At 33.0% G+C, this 8,759-nt stretch overlaps 1 pseudogene; it reads right to left on the bottom strand.

Annotated features, from left to right (window-relative positions):
* Positions 1–295: 295 nt before the first annotated feature.
* On the bottom strand, positions 296–1,791 carry LOC147387553 (putative long-chain-alcohol O-fatty-acyltransferase 5 pseudogene; annotated as a pseudogene).
* Between the last annotated feature and the right edge of the window lie 6,968 nt (positions 1,792–8,759).

Raw genomic sequence — 8,759 nt, 5'->3', positions numbered from 1 at the left:
AATTTTTATGTGTATTCCGAGGCAAATGATCTACGATTCTATAATGGGTATGTATGTCAAATGGGAGTAGGGGCGGAACCATGATTTTTTTTATAGTGGGTATGGTTAGTTGTACAGTTGAAGAACTTGAAGATAAATGATTTTAAAGATTTTTTATTAGAAGTTGAAGAAAAGGATATTAAGATCATTTTCAATTAGTATATGAGAAGCCCGATCAAGAGGCAATGTCAACAACAAAATATTGAAAGGACAATGGAGGGAGGGGAGGGGGAGGAAATTGCCCTCACCAAGCTCTACACCTGCACACTTCATCACAATTCAACAAAGACTAGAAACATGGTAAACAACATTGCGTGCAACTCATCTCAATCATCTTCGCATCTAATTACAAGTAGAACACCCACCAAGTAAACCATAAATTAACCTTAAGGGGTTGATCTAATGGCAAGTGGAGCCTTCATAAGTTCCTCCGGAAGGGTAAGTCAAGTGTTTGAAAACCCACGAACGTATGAATTTTTTTGGGACCACCTTCAGGTCATGTTGACCCTTGACTCAACCATTTGTACATAGGATTTTTCATTGGCCGAGAATAAAATGATTAATTGGGTAATAGGCAGCAGATGTTGAGCCTGCCCTCAATGATGCTCCAATGGAACCCAAACCCTTTAAAAAATCCAACAAAGCAATCATCTCTCTCCTTACCCTAACATCCAAATTGCACCGTAACAGCGGCGGAAAAAACAGCCAAAAACCGGTAACCATCACAAACCCAATAGCCAATGGTCCAGAAACACCCCTATGCAACCGCCACCTGTCCTTCACCATCTTCTTCACTACAACCTCCAAAGCCACGCAAAATCCCTGAACCGCAAAAAACAAAGTCACCTCCCACGTAGGACTCACACGCCCGAGATAAAAGAAAATGAGTTCGTGCATGAGTCCCGACACCATAAACGTGACAAACATAGCTGGCAGTGGAGCCCACTTTTTATCCAATACTTTCTTGGTCATTTGAAGGGAAGGTTCGTACACAGTCGGTCTCAGAATATTCGTCACCATAAGATTCCATCTTCGTCCCCAAAAGTCTTGTAGAGAGGTCGACAAGTAGGGTTCGTCGAATTGGGGTTCAAGCCCTAACCCTAGAAAAGTTGCAGCCATGAATGCAAACATGGCTAGACCCAGTTCTAGGGCAAGATATAAGTAACAGCAGTAGTAGACTAACATCACATTTGGATGGACTTGATGTTTATATTCGTAAATTGGACTCAATAAGGTCAAAATCAGAACTTTTAGGGCCAGATTTATAGGTGATTTGGGTTTTTTATTATAGGGGTTTTCTTTGTTTGTGATCTTGATGGGGAAAGAAGCTATGAAGATGAAATAAGGGAGAGAGATTGAAGGTTGAGATGATAGAGGACCGAGACCGAAGGAGAAGAGGAGGAGTTTGAAGTTTCCAAGCCAAACGAGGAAGAAAGCTGAGTTGCCACCGAAAAAGATAGTTGTGAGGTTTAATGGAAGAACTGTGAAGAGGTAGAAGACAGGAAGGAGAGAGAGGAATCTGATCTTACCTTCTGGGATTTTTGAAGGTATGAAGTAACAGTAGATTAGAGAAGCAATAGCAAAGATCCATACTTTGATGTAGTTCTTGATCTCCTCATCCATTTCTCTCTCTCTTTCTCTCCTTCTTCTTCTTCTACTATGTATTGAGTGATAATCTCACTAAAAAGTAGTGAACCTAGATGGTGGTCATTTTTATAACCAACGGTATTTTCACTTTTCAAATAAATATCAACGATCTTGCTATTTGTATAGCAAAAATGAGAATTTCGTCAAAAGTTGATGGTGTTTTTGAAAATTTCTCAATAATATATATACCACAAATCAAACTATTTTTTGTCTCTGGGGTCAACAAGTTACAATCCATTTCTCTCGTCAAGGTCAAGAAAGTCGGTGTAACCCTTACACATATCCACCATATTTATTCCATGATTAATGAATTTATTGGAACTAACCACTTCTTCAATCTAATAATAATTTTATGAAGATCAAATCTATCGCTACTGGAACTATACATTTGTTGGGTAAAAACTCCCACAATAGATAACAGTGGAATAAGTTAATCCATTCCCTACTAATCAAATAATAAAATAAATGTTTCAAAAGGTTGAGCTAGATCAATTAATTTCGATAAATTTTTTTAAAAACTTTCATAAAAGGAATTAAATTTTTTTTTAAAAGGATTTTATAGTTGATGTTCATGAATTTCTATAAATATACCGTCTTTAACCTTCTTAAAATTTTTATCTTGTTCAAGAGATTTGAAGGTTGAAGAAGATAAAATTTTGAGATATATAAATAGAAATACTATCATATTTGGGAATTAATATATAAATCATTGATTAATTGAAAAATTAATAAGCTGATCTCTTATTCAAAAATGTTGTGCAGAAGTGTAATAAGAGTAAAGATAAAATAACAAAATGAATACACACAATTTACGCGGTTCATCAAATTGCTTACCCCCATGAAGGAGAGGGAGAAAAAATCCACTATTAATGATAAAGATTACAGACTCTCTATTCTAACCACAAGGAAGCTCATAGAACAAAAACTTAAAAAAATCATACTAAAAAACACAATATATTTCAGACCGATCTTACTCTGTATCAGGAAAGGTCTCTTTTGATACTGCCTTGCCTCTTGAAGTTCAAACCCAATAAGAATACTAGACATCGCACAACAACAAAATATTCCTAATTTTTTTTTTTTTTGTTGAGAATTTTGTGATACTGATTTAGTGTAATAGTATTTAAACACTCTTCCCTAAATATCAATCAAGTCTCTCAAAACCTTATTTTCGACTTCTTCACAAACTCTCCCTATAGATCATCTATCTTTTAACAACAAGATTACCTCTCATTTACAAACATTAATTATAACTTAGAAACAGATAACTATAATGACAAGAACATTTTACGTAAAGTGTCCATCACTATTAAAATTATATTTATTTGAAAAGACAAAAATGCCATTCATTTGTCAATGAGATCAGTAATGTGGCAAAGGCATACATTTTTGGTAGGCGGTTGATGTGGCTAGGGCATAGAATCATATATCTTTTTCTTGTGTATCCCGAATAAAAAGATCTATGATTAAGTACCCTTGTCACGTCAGCCACATACACAACCCCAAGCTTTCATCACGACTCAACCTAAAAATCATGATAGGCTCCTAAATTTTTATGATTATTTTTTTTTAATCTTTATTTTCCTTTTTCACCATTGACCTCTAAAACAACACTAACAAAAAAGACAAAGAAGATTGAGCTTAGCTTTTTTAATTATTTAATAAAAATATATATTTTCAGAAATATGTTTACTAAAGATTTTCAAAAAACCAATTATTGTGATATTTTTCCTACATCTTGATGTGAAATGGATAGGAACTATAGATCCACCAAATTATTTATTGGACTGACAATGATCCCTATCCGACTCTCATTGAATCCATACTAAACTACCTCAAGCTCCAAGAATGAGGGAGGCGTGTTCAATATGCCACTTTATATGGGTGGTAAATGAAATTTCCTATTAAATTCTACATTTTTCTTCAAATAATGTCAAAAGCTGATCACACTGTACCAACTCTGATTCACAAAAATCTGGTATCAACCACTTGCATTAAGAGTATTAAATGTACTTTGTTATTCTTTGACTCGAGTTATTCCCGAACCCTTCTCATATCGCATATTTGCCGTTATCTGAATATTTTAATGAACTATTAAATGTAAATTCTAAATCATACTTGAATTAATCTTGTAACAATTCTCTCCCGTACATCAAATTGCTAACTACGAGTAAGATAGTCATGAAGCAAAAGTTCTTGAGTTTAAATCTCACCTTAGGAGCTATACTCAGGGATTTATCTCAGACATTACTTGATGCGTGTGGGGGAAGAGGACAACAGGAACCCCTCAAGATTAGTTGAGTGGTCTAAAAGGCCCAAGTACTTCAATTCTACAAAAAAAAAAAATTCATTGGTATTGTAAAGTTTTAGGCTTGCAATCTTCAATTAATCACCACCGAAACAATCCTTCATCATTAATATTATTCGTCGAACATAATATTTTTCTTTTTGATGGGTAAGCTGGATTCGAATCCACAACCTCAAAGTTGCTTTGCAATATGTCTAACCAACTAAGCTATTGGTCTAACTTGATTCGTCAAACATAATCATGCAAAGTAGTTATTTATAAACACATTTGTTAAGAGAAGAGCAAGTTTGTTCAAGAGTGATAATCTTTAATTTGGGAACCTCGTCCCAAATATTGGGAACAAATAAGTTCACAATATTTTGATTGTAAAGTTTGGAGAAGAATCAATTCTCAAGTCTTGATCTTGAATTTTTATAGGTTTCGACAACTAAATTATAGAGCGATGTTCATGTAATGTTGGATGGAGATTGACCACTGAACAAAGTTGCATTGTCTCTCAATGTACACTAGTTAGGATTTAATTTGAGAAATGCTAGCAAGCAAGGGGTGTGACCGTTAAATATAAAGAAAAGTTATCTACATGCTTGTGCATTTCTTTAATTTTAAGATTGGAATGTTATATGGAAAACTTATGAAAACAATAGAGGTTTTTTTTTTTTTCCAAAATTTATTCTATAAAAAAATTGAAGTATTTTGCTCTTTGACGACTTCAGAGTAATTCAATCTATCTATTACCCACTCTCTAGCCTAATCGGTAAGCTCTCTCTCTCTTTGAATTACTCATTTTTTCCCATTACTTATGACTACTTTATCAAAAAATATCTGAATTTTCCCCTTTACTTATGATTGGTTTATTAGATCTAGGGTATAAGTTAAGACAATTTTCTTGATAAATTCTTGCAACACCCCCCTAACTCTCATTTCAACCCATCGGGGGTTAGTTGAGATGGTAAGAAGCAATTCGGTGTGCTCCCTAGGTCGTGACTTCGAATCATTATATGGCCTTCTACAAAAAAGGTGGCTACTTAATTGGCTTCACATGAATGTAGACACCCAATTTTTTGTATTTGTCTAATTCGACAATTTGTCACCCAACTGTTATGGATTCCTAATGATGAGCGCAAAGAATTCAAAAGTTTAAGAGTATTGTTTAAAATTTCTTTTCGTTTCTATTCCTTTTATCTTTCTCACTCGTTATAACTCGATATAAAAAATTACACACACGTAGGATCACTACACCTTACAATTGATTTAACAAGTAAGTATGCTTATGATAGCTATACATTTCGATAACCAAGAGACCTCACGTGGACGTTAGGAAAATATGACCTCGAGACTTAGAAATAATCACGTCGGGATTGAAAAAAGTCTTACACCAAAATTTACAAAATGATGAATATACCCCTCGTAGATCTCGTACTTCCAAAAAATCTTAAAAGTACTTTCATTACTCTCAGAATATGATTTTGAGTCTAATAAGTTTACGAGAAATATAAAAAAATGATCAAAATACCTTTAGATGTCCGATTTTTACCTAGAAACCTTGATTCTTAGTAAAATGTGATCAAAAATAAATTATCGACAAATTTACGCACATCGAGAAATCTAGAAAACTCATACTGAGTAAAATTGAAAATTTTAACTTTAATTAACCAATCAAATCGAAAATTTAAACCTTAATCAAACAACCAAATCAAAGATTGTAAAATTTTATTAACCAATAAAATTGAAAATTTTAACCTTGATAAACAAATCAAATCGAAAATTTAAACCTTAATTAAACTAACAAATCGAAGATTGTAAAATTTAACAAACCAATTAAATTTCTACAAAGAATGTGGTAGACCATTCACACACACACACACACACACACACATATATATATATATATATATATATATAACATATATATATATATATATATATATATATATATATATATATATATATATATATATATATATATATATATATATATATATATATATATATATATACATATACATATATATACATATATGTACATATACATATATATATATATATATATATACAGGGAAATGTTCAGCACCCTAAGTTTTACCACACACTTTAACAAACGTTTTTTGTCCTACATGGGTTAGAAGTTTTGGAATGGGCTGATTTTTGGTGAGAATGATCTCTATGATTAGAAGATCATCCTCCCCAAAAATCAGCCCATTCCGAAATGTTTAGCCCCATGTTTACACGTTGAAAAATCGTGGACCGTCCATTTTTTGTAAATCATTTTTGATGGGGTTAGAAGTTTTGGAATGGGCTGATTTTTGGTGAGAATGATCTCTATGGTGATGTATATATGGGTCCCGTTCAGCACCCTAAGCTTTACCACACACTTTAACAAACGTGTTTTGTCTTACATGGGTTAGAAGTTTTGGAATGGGCTGATTTTTGGTGAGGATGATCTCTATGGTGAGGAGATCATCCTCACCAAAAATCAGCTCATTCCAAAACTTCTAACCCCATCAAAAATGATTTACAAAAAATGGACGGTCCACGATTTTTCAACGCGTAAACATGGGGCTAAACATTTCGGAATGGGCTGATTTTTGGGGAAGATGATCTTCTAATCATAGAGATCATCCTCACCAAAAATCAGCCCATTCCAAAACTTCTAACCCATGTAAGACAAAAAACGTTTGTTAAAGTGTGTGGTAAAACTTAGGGTGCTGAACATTTCCCTATATATATATATATATATATATATATATATACAACAAACATTTTGGCAAAACATTTTTCAAAACATGGGTTAGAGGTTTTGGAATGGGCTGATTTTTGGTGAGGATGATCTCTACGGTGAGGAGATCATCATCACCAAAAATCAGCCCATTCCAAAACCTCTAACCCCATCAAAAATGGTTTACAAAAAATGGACGGTCCACGATTTTTCAACTTGTAAACATGGGGCTAAACATTTTGGAATGGGCTGATTTTTGGGGAGGATGATCTTCTAATCATAGAGATCATCCTCACCAAAAAAACAGCCCATTCCAAAACTTCTAACCCATGTAGGACAAAAAACGTTTGTTAAAGAGTGTGGTAAAGCTTAGGGTGCTGAACATTTCCCTATATATATATATAGGGTGGCGCTCAAGGGCCAACTTTTTAGCAATCTTTTTGGCAAAACATTTTTCAAAACATGGGTTAGAGGTTTTGGAATGGGCTGATTTTTGGTGAGGACGATCTCTACGGTGAGGAGATCACCCTCACCAAAAATCAGCTCATTCCAAAACTTCTAACCCATGTTTACAAGTTGAAAAAGTGTGGACCGTCCATTTTTTATAAACTGTTTTTGATGGGGTTAGAAGTTTTGGAATGGGCTGATTTTTGGTGATGATGATCTCCTCACAGTAGAGATCATCCTCACCAAAAATCAGCCCATTCCAAAACTTCTAACTCATGTTTTGAAAAATGTTTTGCCAAAAAATTTGTCATTGAACGCTACCCATATATATATTAACGAGAGTCAATACAATGCCTACAAAAAATATTTTTCCAAAAATTATTTCAGGTGGTTATTTACATCAATCTTCAAAAAAGAATGGCGGTGACTCCAAAATTTCATTGTAGAAATGCGGTCCTCAAGAAACTGAAAATCACGTATCTACAACCTGTACACAACACGTTCCTTCTTTATCCAGATAGAAAAATTATTTCAACTCTATTAGAGAACTAATTGGCCGTCTTCCCAATTATTTACAATGACTATTTTATTTCATTATGTGTTTCACTTTTGAGCAAAACAAAAGGAGAAGATATTAAGTTTCTTGCATTTTTTTTTTGTGTGTGTGTATAAAGCTAAAGATTGAATGCACATTGACAAAAATCTGTGAATTTTTGAAAAAAATTGTATTTAAATCACAATTTTAATATTTTTCGATTAAATCATGAATTTTTTCAAAAAATCGCAAAGTTTTTGAAAATATTTTGGATTTTGCTATTTAATTGACATTTAAAAAAAACATAGATTATTCTTATTTTTAAGTGTTATTTATCATTTTATATATATTCTAAAATTTATATAATTTAAAAAATTATTTTTATTTTTAATTTATTTGATATTTTCCCGAATTTTGTATACTTTTGCCCTCATCTAAAAAATTTAATAAAGTGTGAATTTCAGTTTTCCTTTTGGTTACCGACTTTTAGCTCATAAGCTCTTCACTGTGTGTCACCTTAAGTCAAATGAACAAAATTCTATAAATCTTTAAAAAAAAATATTATTTTTCATCATTGAATTTTAATTTTAAATTTAATGGTTATGTGGAAGTTCAGTAGCAGTCCAATTTCAAAACTTTGGATCAAGCCAACTATATATAAGTTTTTATGTGTATCTCGAGGCAAATGATATATGATTCTATGATGGGGGTGTATGTCAAAAGGGGTAGGGGTGGAACCATGATTTTCTTGTGGTGAGTATGGTTAGTTGTGTAGTTGAACAACTTGAAGATTAATGGTTTTAAAGAGAAATTGAGAGATTTTTTTATTAGAAAATGATGAAAAGTTTATTTAAATCATTTTCAATTAATATATGAGAAGATCCGATCAAGAGGAAATGTCATCAACAAAAAATTGAAGGGAGGGTGGGCGAATTGGCGGGAGGTGAGGGTGGGCAGGTAAATAGGGAGAGAGGTGAAGGGGTGGGGGACAAATGGGGCATGTAATTAGTTGAAAATACATATAGGTACGTCTCAAAGTTCTGTGGGGACAATTGCCCACATCAACT

The sequence above is a fragment of the Akebia trifoliata genome, chromosome 13 (assembly GCF_017979445.1).
Source record: "Akebia trifoliata isolate Shusen 1 chromosome 13, ASM1797944v1, whole genome shotgun sequence".
NCBI classification, from domain to species: domain Eukaryota; kingdom Viridiplantae; phylum Streptophyta; class Magnoliopsida; order Ranunculales; family Lardizabalaceae; genus Akebia; species Akebia trifoliata.
This window is presented reverse-complemented; position numbering and strand designations above follow the sequence as displayed.